The sequence below is a fragment of the Hippopotamus amphibius genome, chromosome 16, assembly GCF_030028045.1.
Source record: "Hippopotamus amphibius kiboko isolate mHipAmp2 chromosome 16, mHipAmp2.hap2, whole genome shotgun sequence".
NCBI classification, from domain to species: domain Eukaryota; kingdom Metazoa; phylum Chordata; class Mammalia; order Artiodactyla; family Hippopotamidae; genus Hippopotamus; species Hippopotamus amphibius.
In genome coordinates, this window is record NC_080201.1 from 63,100,101 (window position 1) to 63,113,779 (window position 13,679).

Sequence of the window (13,679 nt, forward strand, 5' to 3'; positions counted from 1 at the left end):
GTGGGACGAGCAGACCACGGATTTGTGTGGCAAACTAACTTGACTGTCAGTTCCAACTCCACCCGGCAACCATCTGGTCTCAAGCGAAGAGTTACACCACTTTATGCCAACATTTCCTCATATTTAAAATGGGAAGCCCCCAGTCGTCCTCTGAGTATTTAATACTATCATACATGTTACATTTCCGGGAGTACTGAGCGCATTAAAATTATCTCACTGGACTTCCCTGGTGGCGCAGTGGTTAAGAATCCGCCTGCTGATTCAGGGGACATGGGTTCTATCCCTGCTCCAGGAAGATTCCACATGCCACGGAGCAACTAAGCCCGTGCGCCACAACTATTGAGCCTGTGCTTTAGAGCCCATGAGACACAACAATTGAGCTCTTGTGCCACAACTACTGAAGCCCACATGCCTAGAGCCCGTGCTCCGCAGCAAGAGAAGCCATGGCAATGAGGAGCTCCCACTCACTGCAACTAGACAAAGCCCGTGCGCAGCAACGAAGACCCAACACAGCTAATAAATTAATTACTTAATTTTTAAAAAAAAATTTTTTTTAAAAGTATCTCGCTAACACGGGTTCTCTGCCCATCTTCCCCCAGTGGCATGGGGACCAGGGAAGGGTAGGCTGGTCCATCCGCACATGCAAAACCCTAAGGGGACTGAACGTCAGGAGACAGACCTTGGGACCTGGCTCTGGGCTTGGGATCAGCTGGGTGCTGAAATATAGAGCAGGACCAGGGATGGGGAGGGCGTTTGTGCACACAGAGCCCAGTAGGACAGGAGCCCCATCTTGGATTCTCATGTCCACTGCCCTGAGGCCAGGGAAGAGCTGCTTCTCCCAGGGGTAGCTGTGCCAGACACTGACGGTGGTCTACACAGCAGTCGATGCTCACTGTTGCCTTATTAACAGGAACCTAGTTCTGTTTGCTGGGGGAAGTGGGGAGGGTGAGGTTTGCAATAAGAAAATCCGGCAGTCTCTTGCTAATGAGTACAGTTTCTCATTGCCTGAAATGTCTTTATTTCAGTTCCAGTTTTGAAGGACGCTTCCTTGTGTTCTAGAGTTCTAGGTTGACAGTTAAGTTTTTCAGCACATTAAATATGGCGTTAATCCTTTCTGTTCAGATAAACTGTATCTCTTCTTGTTGCCCCTTTGGAAACAGATGTGTACTTTTTCAGTGCTTTTAAGATTTTGTCTTTGGGTTTCAGCAGGTTTTCTCTGAATTGTCTACGTGTGTGTGCGTGTGTGTGTGTGTGTGTGTTGACTTTTACTGAAGTGTAATAGATACAAAGTGCACATGTCAAATGCACAGCTTGGTAAATTTTCACAAATTGAGCCCTGTTATGTTTTCCAGTAGTTTCTCTCCAAAGGTAATGACTACATGACTTCTAACAGCATGGGTTACATTTGCGTGTTTGGGTTCTTCATGTCGTTGGGAATATCCTCTGCAGCCTCTTTGTGTGTGTGTGGCTTCTGCTCAACCGAATGTCTGTCAGCTTTGCCATGATGATGCCCGGAGCTGCAGACTTCAGCCCTGGTTGCTCTGGGGAATTCTATCGCGTGCATCACCACAGTGTGTATATCGTCCGAGTGTAGGTAGGCATTGCTTAGCTTCTAGTTTAGGTTGTGATGGATACTGTTGCTTTGAATGCCTTAATACATGTGAAGTGATGAGCGTATACGTGCAGTTCTGTTGGAATAAACCTAGGAGCGTAATTGCTGCGTGGTGGGCTCTGCATTTATTCAACTTTAGTAGGTGCTTCTGAACATTTTTCGTAGTGATTGTATTAATTTACACCCAGTGCATCTGAGTGTTCTGGCTACTCCACACCCTCACCCACTCCTCCAGTTTCACATCTTTTTAATTTAACCACGCTGTGATGGGTGGTGGTACATTTGTGATTTTGCTTTGTTTTTCTCTGATGACTAATGAACTCGGGAACATTTTCATACAGTTTTAATCATTTGGATCTTCATTTTATTTTTGTGAAATGTCTATTTGAATCATTTTCTCATTTAAAAATTGAGTTAACTAACTTTTAAAATTTTTCTTACTAAATAATAGGAAGCTTTCTCTTTTCCTTATTATGCATGTGAGTTCTCTGTCAGATATGTTTATTGTGAATAGTCCTACTCTAGTTGAGGTCCACTCTCTTTTCTTATTGATATATTGCTGAGGTACAATATTACATTAGTTTCAGGCACACCACATAATGATTTGACATTTGCATGTGTTATGAAATGATCACCACAATAAGTCTGGTAATTGTCTGTTCCCATACAAATTTATTACAATATTATTGACCATATTTCTCATGCTGTAATTGTATTCTTGTGACTTATTTATAACTGGAGGTTTGTACCTCTCAATCCCCTTCACTATCTTGCCCTTCCAATCCCCCTTTCTTCCTGCAGCCACCCATTTGTTCTCTGTCTCTGTAAGTCTCTTTCATAGTGTTTTGTTTTTTTAGATTCCACATATGAGATCATACAGTATTTGTTTTTCTCTGTCTGACTTACTTCACTTCGCCTGATACCCTCTAGATCCACCAGTGTTGTGACAAATGCCAAGCTTGCTTGTTTTCTAAGACTGAGTAATGTTCCTTTATATATTTGCCACATCTTCTTTATCCACTCATCTGTTGAACGCTCAGGTGTTTTCATATCTTGACTATTGTACATAATAATGCATTAAACATTTTTGTGCACATAGCTTTGTGAATTAGTGTTTTTCTTTTCTTCAGGTAGATAACCAGAATTGAAGTTGCTGGATCATATAGTAGCTCCGCTTTTAATATTTTGTGGCTGTTTCTCACTGGCCGGGCTGTGGCTGTTTCTCATTGGCCGGGCTGTGGCTGTTTCTCATTGGCCGGGCTGTGGCTGTTTCTCATTGGCCGGGCTGTGGCTGTTTCTCATTGGCTGGGCTGTGGCTGTTTCTCACTGGCTGAGCTATTGCTGGGCGTGGAGAAAATCATCCTTCTTGTGCTGGGTAGTAAAGTAAGCTGCTTCCTGCCCAGGAATGTAGAGTAAGCTGCAACAGAGTGTAAGGGTCAGAGAGCTCCCTTTCAGGGCTTCCCACCTCTGTTTTAAATTAAGGTTCCCTTTGTTAATTTTCACACTAGCACATGCACGTATGACACACGTTAAAATATCTTTATAGAAACCTGAAACATGACTAAAGCAAGCGGTGCAGCAGGCTCTACTCCATGGGGCCATCCTGGGGACCAGGTGCCACCCTCTGCGTGTGGTTCCAAGGTCACCCAGGGCATCCGTGTCCATCCGCAGGAGGGAAGAGCAGTGAGGGTCTTGTGTGGGAGGTTTAGGGGCCCGGCCTGGAAGCAGCTCCATTCACCCGCCTCATGCGCCTCTGCGAACTTCATCCCAGGACACACGTAACCGCGAGGGAGGTTGGAGAGACCATCTCGCTGGGAGCCCAGGAACGGGGGACACGGTGCTGGTGAGCAGCCACAGTCCTGTCCCACAGGGGCCACCTGTCACTTTGAGCAGGGGGCGGGGCAACGGTTTGAGGGGTTGTTTCCAGTCTCCACTGCCTTCTACCCAACCTTCTCTTATGTAGAGGGTCTAGGGACACAGGAAATAGACTCTCAAACCTTCCTCATTTCACAAGCGAGTGGGAGCAGGAAGCAGCCCTGCAGGGAGATGCTTAGAATTCAGAGTCACGCATTCAAGCCCAGAGGAGCCCAGGAGCCGAGGTGGCGCTGAGGACCAGCACCCACTTAAGGAGGCAGGATAACGGCCCCAAAGATGCGCTCGGCTCCATCCCTGGAACCAGCTGCTTAGGTGGCAAAGGGTCTTTGCAGGTGTGACTGAATTATGGCTCTTGAGGGGGAAGGGGAGCCTGGATATCCCGGGTGGACCCAATGTGATCACCAGGGTCCTGGTCAGAGGGAGGAGGCGGGTCAGAGGATGGGAAGGAGATGTGAGCACGCAAGCAGGAGTCCCAGGCAGAGGGAGGGTGTGAACAAGCAATGGTGCTCCTTGAAGACGCAGGAAGGCGCGGCGAGCCAAGGAATGCAGACGGCCCCCAGATGCTGCGAAAGGTGAGGGACGGTCCTCCCCTGGAGCCTCCAGAGGGAACGCGGCCCTGCCGACCCCTGATTTTAGCCCAGTTTAACTTATTTCAGGCTTCTGACGTCCTGAACTGTAGGAAAATCAGTCGTGTTGTTTGGTGCCACGAAGGGAGTGGTGACGGGTTACAGTGGCGATCGAAGCTTGTTGGGATGAAGAGCCTCCAGTCCCAGACCCGAAGGGCAGGAGCCAGGCGCGGGGGTCAAGGTCACGTCAAGGACTGTGTCCTGCAGCTGATGGGTCCTCGTGTGTTTGGAGGATGCGTGGCGTCCAGTGGGCGTGAGCGGGCGTAGGGCTGGGGAATGGGGAACCGCGTGCTCCTGTGAGTGGACCTAAAGCCTGAGGGACGCTCCCTGTGCAGTCGTGGCCTCCTCACCTCCCTCGGCCAGTCCACCCCTGTCCACCTGTGTGGGTGTGTGCATAAGTGAGTGGGTTTGCACAGTGTGGGTGTGGGGGTGTGTGCGTGGCACGAGGGGTGGGAGCTGTAACAGGTGGGGCAGCCCTGCATCTTCACCCAGACACAAGTCCCCTCAGACGTCTCCCTCACTCACCCCTGAGACACACTTGGATCAGAAAACAGGGGTGCCCTTGTGTCCGGCCTTGTTTCCCCCACTAAGTCTTGAATGACTGTGGAGGCAGAGCCTGGGCCCTAGAACCCGTGCACCCCAGCGCCACATGCAGGGCGGACACCGTCGGGCCTGTGAGAACATTTGTTGATGAACAAGGTGAAGCGTCATCCAGAGAACATGGTCTCAGCTGCATAGGCGTAACCCAGGTTCAAGGTCAACAGCTGAAATCCAGGAAGGTTTGTAGAGCCAGCTGAGAAGACAATTAAACTGGATCTCCGGGGGCAGTGGAGGAGTCATGGAACACGTCTGAAATCAGCTGGGCAACTGTAGGACCATAGCTGGGTCTCTGGAAACAGCCAAGCACCATAGCTGGATCTCTGGAAACAGTCAAGTGACCGCAGCTGGGTCTCTGGAAACACGTACTACACATTCTCTCCAAGGAGCTCATTGATTGTGGGAGGAACCACATGGTTAACGGATCTCCTAGAAGGTGACTGGGGGTCTTGGGACTCCAGCTCTTGCCTGTGGGAGAATTGGCTGGGTGACTTCAGGAAGGGATGGTTCCACAGGGAAACCCTCCAAATGTCCACGGCAGGCTTTTGCAAGAGTGCCCTCCCTTCTAGGCTGTTCATACGTAATCAGCAGAGGTCCCTTCTCTCCTCTAGTGTCCTTGGGATGAGCTGTCAGTCCGTCTGTCCCTCTCTCAATGCTGAGCGGGGCCAGCGGCGGACCCTGCCCAGAAGGGGGCGGTGCAGAGCCGTGGCCAAACCCCGAGGTCTGGGGTCTGACCTCCCTGGGCTGGTTCCTCCCCTTCAGAGCCCTGGGCCTTTGCAAAAGAAACTTTAACTTCATTTCTGCATGTTAAAAGGCAGTGGTGGCTCGTAGATGCTCTGGGAAGTGCCTCCCAGGTTGGCCTGTCGTGGTGCCATCAGGTGCCTGGTGTAGGGCTATCTCAGTCACGTGGGTGTTGTTATCAGGGTCCTTATGAATATCAGAGACACCCAGGTGCCCTGCATGTGCCAGCCCCTTCCTGCGGTCTAACCACTCTCTGATCCAAGCCCAGAAGAGAGCTGGGCTCTGATCCCCAGTGCAGACACCCCCTCTCCAGAAACCCCTCCAGGCTGAGGTCTGCTACTCACCAGCTGAGGAGTAAGGCTGCGTGGAGGGGTGGGGATGGAGCTGAAGTCTCCAGTGGTCCTGTAATTGGGGGACTGATGCTGTGTGGGGGCTGCAGGGAGCCTGTCCCACTCAGGGTGGCCCCTCTCCACCCTGAGCATCCGACCACAGGCCACCTCTGACCATCACTCAATCCCAGACAACACCTGAGTTTCCTGATAAAATGGAGCCAGGGACCAGGAGAGCAGGGAGAGTCCCCCTGCTCCACTCTGCTGGGGAGTCACTCCCTCTGCACCTCCTACAGCTGTGCCCCACTTTACCACCCAGAATCCATGTGGAATGTTTCTTCTGAGGCCCCGAGAGGATATGGAGGGGGTCAGAGTGTCCTGGATGGACCCTGACTCCAGGATATCCTGGGGCTGACTGCACACAGGAACAGGGACCACCTCATCCCATAGGTACCCCAAAGCACTATCCAGCCCTGGTCAGGGCCCTCCTGGACCATGTGACTTGACCAGCAAAGGGTGGACCACATCACAGGGGACACACGGCCTCAGGGCCCACAGATTCTCACCCAGCAGAAAGGACAGTTTAACACCATTCTGAGGGAAAAGACATAAGCTCCCTTGAAAGAGTCTGCCGCGCCCCCCCCCTCATCTCTGGAAGCCCACTCCCCACCAGCCCAGCAGGGCCAGCTCTGTGTCTACCCTGATGCTGGGGCTGAGTGTCCAGGTCATTGTCGTGTCCAGGTGAGACCAGGCTCCAGGGACCTAAGCCAGGTATGAAGGCAGAGGTATGTGCATGCAGAGAGGAGAGGGGACCAGAGAAGCTTGGGGGTCAGTAGGGCAGAGGGAGCCTGTGGACAAAGGACATAGCTGTGGACAGGGTCCAGGGACATGGGGCAGAGCAGAGACGTCCTCACCTGTCACCACCAGCTCCAGGAGCTCACTGGACCCAGACCAGTGATGCTCTTTTATATAGCAGCAGTGATAACGCCCGGCATCGTCTTCCCTCACAGCGGCAATGGGGAATCTGGCTTCTGTCTGGTGTGGACCGAGTTGAGACACAGTATCCTCATCCTTGAAGTCATGTCTGTTGTCCTTGTTCTCCAGGCGGAATCTCTCAACCCCAGCAGGGCCCTGGCACATGATGGTCACAGGCTGCCACCAGGAGATCACAGAGCCTGGCAAAGCCCAGAAGGAGGGTCTGGGTGGGGTCCCTGGGAGGGGTGAGAGCAGGATCTCAGGGTCTGTCATGAGGAAATCACCACACAATGCATTTCACTCCTTTTAGTGGCTCAGTTCAGTTTTTCTTTTTTTGACAAGCTTAATTGTGTGGCCATCACCACAGTCCAGTTTCAGACCATTCTCCTCATCCTCCCCAGTAGACCACCCCCATGTCTATTCTGCCTGTATGTAAATTCTCCTCACTGCGGAGTTGTTGTCCCTACTTGATGTTAAGGACCTGAGGCTTGGACACATCTTGCTCAGGGTGACATGGGAGGTGTCAGAGCAGGCTGGGGGCCTGGGAATATCTGCTGCAGGGGGCGGCTCCCTCCTACCATGGCCACTCTAGGGGGACAGAGAGGGCTGGGAGGGAGGCACAGGATGGGGATGGCCAGGTCCTTCCTGGGACAAGGAAAGCAGGAGTCTGAGTAGGTAGGCATGATCTGGGCTGGGTCCGAAGGGCAGCTGGCAGCCCCGGGTGGGATTGCATGGGGTGAGGGGGTGCAGTCTGCAGAGTGGCATTGGAAGTGCAGGCTCTGTGCGTGTGTATGCATGTGTGTGTGTGTGTGTGTGTGTGTGTGTGTATGTGTGTGTGTGGAGGAGCTGGAGCACAGCTCTGATCCCACATTCCCCAATGGGTGAGGATCCCTGTGTCCAGTGCACGTTCTCTGTGCAGAAATCATCCCTGGTTTGATCCATATTTTCTACCTTCATCTCAGCTTATTTCCATTTCCTTGAACTGAGGTTCTGGAAACCCTGTCTGTCTCAACCAGGCTGGGGGCGGCGGGAAGAGAGGGCTTGTAGCCCTGAAACAGGACGTCGGCTGCACAGTCAGCAAAATCCCTCGTAGAGGCAGGGAGCTGCCGGAGCTCAGTCACTCATTCATGTTGTTACTGTGTTTATCTGGAGGTTAAGGGTGGTTTAAGGAGATGCATATAGATATTAAGTTGGCAAGGGGTGGATTTGTAGTGTTTAATTTTGTGTGTCACCTCGGCTGGACCACGGTCAGTTATGTGGTCAGACATTCTGGATGTTTCTGCAAGGGTGTTTTTGGATGATATTAACATTTAAATCATTGGATTTTTTTAATTTTTAAAAATTAATTCATTTATTTAATGGCTGCATTGGGTCTTCGTTGCTGCACATGGGCTTTCTCTGGTTGCAGTGAGAAAGGTCTACTCTTCATTGCGGTGTGTGGGCTTCTCATTGTGGTGGCTTCTCTCGTTGTGGAGCATGGGCTCTAGGCACATGGGCTTCAGTAGTTGCAGCACACAGTCTCAGTAGTTGTGGCTCATGGGCTCAATAGTTGTGACTCACAGGTTTAGTTGCTCCACAGCATGTGGGATCCTCCTGGTCCAGGGATCGAACCCATGTCCCCTGCATTGGCAGGCGGATTCTTAACCACTGTGCCACCTAGGAAGTCTCTAAATCATTGGATTTTGAGTAAAGCAAATTGTCCTCCATAACGTGAGTGGGCCTCATGCAATTAGTTGATGGCCTGAATTGAACAAAATGACTTCTCCTAAGCAAGAAGGAATTCTGCCAGCAGACTGCCTTTGGACTTGAACTATAGCATCAGTTCACCTAGGTCTCCAGCCTGCAGCCCACCCTTCAGATTTTGGACTTTCCAGCCTCCATAATTGTGTGAGGATATTCCATAAAATAAATCCCTTATGTACATATATAGAGAGAGATAGATATAGATATATACAAATACATATCCTATTGGTTTTGTTTCTGTGACAAACCCTGACTAATGGGTACAGTGTTTCCTTTTGGGGTGATGAAAATATCTTGGAGCTAGTTAACTAACTGTGATGGTCATGCAAGATTGTGAATACACCAAATGCCACTGAATTGTACACTTTCAAATGGCTAATGGTCACTTTTATGTTATGTGAACTTTACTGCAGTAAGAAAAAAAGTAATGGTGTCTGTAAAGCAGGCAGCACAGCCCTGACATTTCCCGAGTGCATTCTTACTGCGCTCATGCTATACACCCATAGCGTATCCATAAAAGACAACATTATGTCCAAGCCAAGTCTAGCGTGCATCCGTTTTTGCTGTCCCTCTTCCTCCCTCAGGGTAGAGTAGAAAAGAATTTGTCTTGTGATGACAGCATTCTGTGCTCAGTCTGATCCTCATCTGCATATCGAGCCTCCCTGCCACCTGAACCATTCTGGCTCCTTCTCTGGGTGGACCTGTATCTGGACACCGTCCCTGTTTCACCCAGCAGGACCCAACCCCAGGAAGGTAGGCGCTGCAGCTGCTGTCCACGGTGCTGATTAGGAGTTGCCGGTTGGGTCTAGTTTCAGCACCATGGTCAGAGTCTATGAAGGCAACACAGCCTCCACCGTTTTCTGATATCTCCGTTGGCAAGTAGGCGTCAGCTGAGCCCCATCTTTGGTCCTCTTGTGTCGTCTCCATGCAGGAGTCAAATAAGACATATTCAGTCAACACATGAGGGTAAATTGGAAAAATACCGGGGATGGCAGTAGTTGGCAGTGATTCAAGCTCCCTTCACAACCCGTGCATCCTGAATAGGGTTAGAATCCAGAAGCTCGGGATGTTGGCCCCACACGCAGCATCACAACCACTGGAGCAGCCCACGGGGTCATAGGATGTTCGTTCTCCCTTATCCACCTCAGAACTACCTTTTACCAGCCCAGGTTCAGGATGCCAGATACTGGGTATGACCAAAAGGTAACGGACTGAGCTCACACCAAACTGGTTTCCAAACCTAGATCTGCCTCCTGCTAGCTCTGAGTCCTTGGGAATGTCATTCTGCCTCCCTGAGGCTCACTTTGCTGTTCTGGAAAATGGCGATAGTAACGGTGTCTGCTTCATAGGAAGCAGGTGATCAGAGATTATTCTGTTTCTCACAGGAGGCAAGCAGTTTGGCTAAGCAGGCAGGATCTGGAGTCAGACATCCGGGATTTGATCACAGCTCTGCCTTTTATTAACTTTGGAACATCAGCCACATGCCTCTACTTTGTCATCTGTAGAATGAGGATAATGCCAGGGCCTGCTCTGTGGGACTTGGGTAAGAAACTGAATACAGTAGTTTATACACGTGATGTGGAGTAGGGTGCCTGACATTCACTTGGCGCTCAAACAAGGATGTGAGCTCTTACTACTGTTATGACTGTTCCTGTCACCGTCACATGCCTGGACACAACCTGCTCAGCTGTTTGTGTTTGGTCACGATAGCGGCTTTTATTAATTATTGTTAGGATTTCTGTGAGGGTGCTTAGGCCTGGGACACAGATGAAGAAACTAAATCTACAAGTTGAAAACTGACTTGCCAGGGGCCACACAGGCAAGAGTCAGTGGAACTGGGGCTCCAGGCCAAGGCTGTCTGACACCAGCAGGCTCTTGCCACAACCCCACCTGCCCACATTTAGAGGCAAGGCAGGAAGAACCTTAGGAATCCCTCACTCCCACCCCCAGATGGAAGGTCCAGGCTCTTGGTCCTTTGGCCAGGAGTGTGCAGCAATTATCTCTTGGCCTTCCCTGTTTCCTCAGCTTTGCCAGTTGTGCCAGGATACTCCTTTCTTTCATGGAACCTGCAGTGGATCCCAGGAACTTTTCCTGGTGGGGTTGTGGCCAGAGGGGGAGGGAGCTGCACATGGTCATTTGGAAACATTGTCGGTTGTCCAACCACGGGGAGGGGGCATCTCGTGGGCAGAGCCTTGGGATGCTGTTGAATGTCCCACAGTGCACAGGACTCCGCACCGCCCCCCCCCCCCACCACAAAGAATGATCCAGCCCCAAACGCCAATAGCTCCAGGTGCAGAAGCGCTACTCTGCGTGTTTGGAAGAGCCCAGCCCAGCTGGAAGGTATGTACCCCCAGAGCAAATTCATGGGAAATGAGGTCATCAAAACCTTATTAGTAAGGGTTATTTTCCTTTCTGTCTTTACAGGAGGGAGAATTCCCTTGCAGTCCGGTGGTAGGACTCCATGCTCTTACTGCTGAGGCTCAGGTTCAATCCCTCATCGGGGAGCTAAGATCCCACAGGCCCTGCTGCATGGCCAAAAAAAAAAAAAACCCCAAAATCCTTCCTTTCTCTCTTTACAAGGAAGATAAAAGGAGGATGTATTCGGGTATCAGTTATGTAACTAAAAATTACTTTCCAAAATAAAAACAAAAATAGCAGGGAATGTATCCAAACCAAGCAAAGAAACGAAACTTCTGAACTGGGGGGGTGGGCAGGCAGGTGGCCCTGGGAGCCAGCTCAGCTGGAAGGAGGAGGGAACTCCAGAGACAGAGCTCAGACAGAGACTGGCTGCAGTCCCAGGGCTCCCTCTGTTGGCACAGATCCTCTCTCTCTCTCTCTCTCTCTCTCTCTCTCTCTCTCTCTCGCCATGATGGATTTTGTTGTTGTTTGGTTTTGGCTGTGCTACACAGCATGTGGGATCTTAGTTCCCCCACCAGGGATTGAACCCAGGCCCCCTGCAGTGGAAGCTCGGAGTCTTAACCACTGGACCACCAGGGGAGTCCTCCCTCCTTTCTGCTTCCCTCTGCATCTTTCTCTGTCTCTCTCTGTCTCCCTCCCTTCCTTGCTCTCACCCTCACCCTGTCTGTCCCTAACCTCTCTGGCTTCCTCCCCTCTTCCTCTGAATCTAGAGGAGGCTCTTTTAAAGTCCTTTTGGTTGTTGGAAATACTTCCTGATGGCACAACCCGAACCCTGGGTCACTCCCTCTGTCAGCATCCTCTGCTCCCACCCCCGAGCTGCTGGGGAAATTCCCACAGCTCCATTTGTGAGTCACCACACTTATGGCCTTTGACTCTCCCTGGCCTTTGGTAGAGGCCCTGCCAAGCGGACTTAGTGTCCTCATCTGCTCAACGGACATAATAACAGCACCTGCCTCAAAGGTTGATATAAGGACTAAACGACAACTATGTGAGCAGTGCTTTGAACAGGGCCCGCACACAGCAAGTGTTCAGTAGAAGTTGTCCTGCAGTTCATCTGGGGCTCAGATCCAGACCAGCTTCCCCTGCCTTCCCAGCACAGCCAAACCAGCACCTCCCTTCCTCCATCCCTGCCTCTGCTTCACCCCGATCCAGGCCAGTGGGGTAGAGCCTCAGAAGCACCTCCCCACCTGTACACGAGCCCAGGCGGCAGTCACCCCTCCCTCCTTCCTCCAGCTCCTTCAAGAGGCAGCCCCTGCTGCCCTGGGCTAGACACAGGCTACCCAATACCTGGACCACTGGCCCCAGTGGCTGTTTTCATGTAGAATCAATTAAAATTAAACACCATTAACATTTTAGTTCCCCTCCCCACTAGCTACATTTCAAGTACCAATAGCCTCATGGGACTACTGTACTGGACATTCCCATCGTTCCAGAAAGTTCTGTTGAACAGATCCCTTTCTCCTCTACTCCTGGGGGTCCTGTCCATCATAAAACCTACGTCTCCTGTCTCATCCATCTCTCTTTCTCAGTCAGGGTCAGCCTGCCTGAGTTCAAATCCCGCCTGCACAACTTTATAACAGCATTAGCTGAGTTACCTAAAAATTAAAAGCCAGACAAACCAAAAAACCCTTTCTGTGCCTCAGTTTCTTATCTTGTAAAATGGGAAGAATAATACCAACCTCCTCTCACCTATAGAGTCATTGCAAAGATTAAGGTTACATACAAAAAGAGCTTAGAACAGCTCCTAAAAGAGTCTAAGCCCTTGATAAATGTTAGCTGCTATTACTGTTGTTATATAGTTTCTCCAAAATGCTGAAATAAGCTCAAGCCCCCTTTTCAAATTTGTACATAGTAACAGTAAGTGTCCCAAGAGAGACCACTAACTGGGAAAAAAGTGGTAGCCCAGAAATCATCCAGTAAATTTCCTTTGTGTGTTTTTCTTAATATTTATTTATTTATTTGTTTGTTTGTTTGTTTGTTTATTTGGCTGTGCCAGGTCTTAGTTGCACTGTGGCATGTGGAATCTTTTAGTTGTGGCATGTGGGATCTAGTTCCCTGACCAGAGATGGATCCCAGGCCTCCTGCATTAGGAGCGCAGAGTCTTAACCGCTGGACCACCAGGGAAGTCCCTAAGATGTGTATTTAAAATGTGTTTTCTTAGAGCATCACGTTGATCAGCTGTTCTCAACCAGGGACAGTATCCCCCCTCCAGGGGCCATTTGGAAACAATGCTGGTTGTCTAAATCGTGGGGAGGGGAAAGCTACTGGCATCTAGTGGGTGGAGCCCTGGGGACCCGCTGAACGTCCCACAGTGCACAGGACACCCCCCACCCCCACCCCGCTGCCCCTGCCCCACCGCAAAGAATTATCCAGCCCCAAATGCCAGTAGCTCTGGGTGCAGAAACTCTGGTCCATGAGCTCAGCCCAGTTGGAAGGTATATACCATAAACTAATTTCATGGGGCTTGGATTGGAGGAGGTCATCAAAACCTTATTAGTTACGGTTTTTTTCCTTTCTTTACAAGGAGGATGTGTTCATGTATCCTTTCTGTAACTAAAAATTACTTTTTCAAAAAAAGAAAATAGCAGAAAATGTATCCAAATCAAGCAAAGAAAGAAAACTCCTCTGACTCCTGCCTCTTCCTCCAGATATCCTATCTCGCTCACCTTCCTTTCACAGCCTCCTGAGTCCTCTGCACTTTTTCACCTCTACACGCTCTCCCTCGCCTCCCTCCCCCGCTGCAAGCTGCTCTCTGGCTTCTGC